Genomic DNA, 4,160 nt, shown 5'->3' on the forward strand with positions numbered 1-4,160 from the left:
TTGAACTTTATATTAAGCTTACTTTATATATTTACTTAATAGACTTATTATATAATACTCTATTAAAAAGTACAACGAAGCCCATGGCATTATATCTTAGTGGTATTTTAAGGGTGAGATAAAGCTTAGGAACCATTAGGTTCTTGGTTTGATTACCACAAGGGAGTTTTTTTTCCAGATTTACTAGGTGTACTCCTGAATTGGTGTATAGACATATTGCCTATTGGGATGAATATGATCGGGTGGTTCCGTTGGTGGCACGACAATACTCAAGTGGTCCGTTAGTGATCCAAATTTGTCGTTCAAAAAAAAAAGAGTAAACTGCAATTTACGTCACTAAGGAAAGAGCCTGCTGTCAACTTGAGTCCCCAAAATGAAAATTCCGACCAATGAGTCCCTATTGTTACTTGAGTTCCCAAAATGAAAATTTTGACCAATAAATCTCTATTGTTTGAAATTCGCTACGCTCTGACTCCTTCTGTTAGTTTGACCATTTGACTATATATGAAACGTCTATTTATCATTAATGTGAAAAGTCCATTATACCCTTATTCATATTATTATAATTAGAAGTATAGTTATATAAAATGAAAATCATCATCATTATCAATTCGTCCGTCTTCTTCCCCAAATCAAGCTAACCCTCATTTCTTTGACACCTCGGAAAATTATATCAAATGATATGGCAACACGTGTGGTCATAGTTCGATTCCCACAAGGGGGTTTTCCCATATTTATTGGGTTTTCTCTTGAATTGGTGTATAGGCATTATGCTTAGTGGAGATGGATATGATTGGGTGGTTCTGCTGGTGGCACGATGATACTCTATTGGTCCGTCAGTGATCCATATTTGTCGTTCGAAAAAATGATATGGCAACATGTGTCCGATAAACTCTCAAATATTCCAGATATGTTGGACGAGAGGGACTAAATTATATAAATTATGGAAGATAGAAAGTTGAGGGGTCAAATATGATAAAATGCCAAAATTATGGCTTCTAACGGTCCCTTACGGGCCGCAAGGCATATGCCTTACAATTCGTAAGGCATTTGAATCCTGTGGTCGCTAGAAGCCCTTACGGACCGAAAGACCTTACCTCTTGCGGTCCGCAAGAGGATCGCTGGCAGTATGTATGCTGGCAGCTGCAGCCTGCAGAATTTGCCACATTTCTCGCGAATTGCCACCTTCTTTTCCCGCTTCTTCCACCTATTTGATCTTTTGACTTGGCATTTTTCATGTTTAAAACATATGTGTTATTTTGACGAGGAGCAGTAAGCATAATCATTTCTGGAAGAACTGTATAGCCTGGCTTGAGAAAGACACATTCAACATCTTTAAAAAGATACGAAGTTCACATCTTCAAGATTGATAGCATCTAAATGACATTTCCCAGACCAATAATTTTCCCCTGTTTTCATCACCAGCAAAAGATATGAAGTCTTCATCAATAAATATGAAATTTTTTAGAAGTTTCTTCAGACCGATCATATGCTTTGAGCACCCGTCATCTACATGCCATATGTATTCCATGAGTGCCCGCAACCATTTTTGTAATTTATTATGTATACACAAAATTAAAACAAAACAGAGAAAATAAAAACAAGTTAGTTGCCAATTGGAAACCAAATTTGCTTGAATCATAATCTATCATGATTTTCTCTTATGATTTCTTTTTTGCCTTTCCAAAGCATGTTGAATTAACAAAACCTTTAAATGATTTCTTAAAACAGTCAAATTATTTTGTGATGTTTTTAGCAAAGTTTAGGTTTTGTGTTTGAAAATTTCTTAGTTTGCAGTGTTTTGAAATGTTCCTAAATGACCACATTTGAAACAGCGAGAACAATATGTCTTATTCATCTTGGAGGTTGAGGCTTTAGATGATGATAAACTTCATGCGCTTGAGAAACTGTCTGATGATGTAATTGAGCTTGAGAAATTGTCTAATGAGGCAAGTCTACTGATGTTGGCTCATGTGGACCCCGTCAAAAGAACAGATGATAGAAAGCCAAAATAATCTGCAAACATCTTATCATATAACATTGCTTGAAGACATACTCCTCCCAATGGCAAAGACATCAACATCTGCTACAACCAAAGGTTTGCTAAAGCTAAAGTCTGTTGAAGAACAAAGTCTGCCAAAGTAAACCTCTGAAAAAGACTAAAGTCTGCTAATAGCGAAGGTCTGATCACCCTCTGCTTGAAGAAGACAAAGTCTGATGAAGAAATGTCTGCTGAGGCTCAATAGATATTGTTTATACCCGTTTTGTAGTTTACTCAACAAAAGGTAGTGGAAGAAAAAGGTATCTTGTATACTCGTTTTGTTTCGACTCGTACAATTCTGACATGTATTGTTTTGACCCGCAGCGTTTCGACTCGAACTTTTCAACCCCAACTATTTGACCCGTACAGTTTCGACTTGTATCGTTTTGACACACACCATTTCTACCCGTACCATTTCGACACGAACCGTTTCGATCCGTACAATTTCGAACTGTACCATTTCGACTCGCAACATTTCGACCCAAACCGTTTCTCGCACAGTTTCAACTCGTATTGTTTCGACCAGAAGCTTTTCAATCTGAATCGTTTCGACCAGAATCCGAACCACTTCTATTGTCTCGACCTGAACAGTTTTGACCCATACCTTTTAGACGTCGGGTTCGGGGTCTTAACGGGTTCGGTGGTCAGACCCGGTTTGAGTTGTAGTTGGGTGGGGTCAGTTCTGTAAGCCAAGTCGATTTAGGTTGGCAGTGCGGGTCGGGTCGACAAACCAAGTCGGTTCGGACCAACAAAGCTAGTCGGGGATGGCGGGTCGGGTCAACAATGCAGTTCTAATATGGTTCGGGCTGACAAGTCTGGTCGGCGGTGTGAGTGGGGAAGTTGGGTCTGGGCGGCGGCCCCTTTGGGTCGGCGATGTGGGCGAGGGTGATAGATTCCAATTCATTTGCCAATCAAACGCATAAGAATGGAATTTCGATTTCAATTCCAACAATTTCCGATTTTTCTATTGAAATGTTTAAATTTAATTCCAATTCCAAACAATTCGTGAACCAAACACACATTTAATTTAATTTAATGGTATATAAATTCATTTACTAATATTATTAGCATGGGCGTTTACGATGCGGTTAGGTTGGTTTTGATGAAAATTTTGGATTTAACCATTAACAAGGTTCTAAAAATAACAAACAAAACCGGTTGATTGGTTGGGTTGATCTGACCTACCGGTTATGAAATTTTTTAGCACTCTCAATGAGAACCCTGGTGGTTAACCGCCATTATTTTCCAGAATTTGCATAATTAAGATTTTGAGTAAAATTTCATTTTCGTCCCTGAGATTTGTCAACTTTCATTCAAAAGTTTTTTTTCGCATATTGTTCCTAAAGGTTTGAAATCTTGCTAATTTCATCTAGCTCATTAACTTCATCCATTTTCTCTGTTAAGTGAGGGGCATTTCCATCTTTTTTGATAATTAAGGGCAATTTGGTCTTCTTCAAGGTATTTGGTCTTTTTACATAAAGTGAAAAAGACTGGATCACCCTTTAATATAACAAAAGATACAGAAATACCTCTAACTTAATGGAGAAAAATGGATGAAGTTAATGAGCCAGATGAAAATGACAAGATTTCAAACCTTTTGGATCCAGATGCAGAAAAACAAACCTTTGAATCATAAAAATAGCCAAACCTCAGGGAACGAAAATGACATTGTAGTCTAAGATTTTTTTTCTATTAAAGTGATTATCCAAAATTTAGAATTTTTTATAGGGTTATTGGAATTTAATAATCCTAAGTTTCACCAGTTGGCTGATAATAATTCCAACTTTAAAAATTCTCTCCAATAATCCCAACTTGTAAAAGTTTGGCCGCCATTGATCCTTTTCTAACATAGGTGCACTTAAATCAATGAAGGAGTCTCTAGGTGTAATTGAATCTATTGAGGAGACCAAATTTTTATATGATTGAAAAAGATCAATGGCGGCCAAACTTTTACAAGTTGGGATTATTGGAGGAAATTTTTAAAGTTGGGATTATTATCGGCGAACTGGTGAAACTTAGGATTATTAAAACCCCTTTTTTATATTAAAAATTATTTAACCAATATTTATATCTTTATTAACTTATACAAGGATAAACATATTCAGTTAACAAACATGAC

Source organism: Helianthus annuus, chromosome 2 (genome assembly GCF_002127325.2).
Source record: "Helianthus annuus cultivar XRQ/B chromosome 2, HanXRQr2.0-SUNRISE, whole genome shotgun sequence".
Classification (NCBI taxonomy): Eukaryota; Viridiplantae; Streptophyta; class Magnoliopsida; order Asterales; family Asteraceae; genus Helianthus; species Helianthus annuus.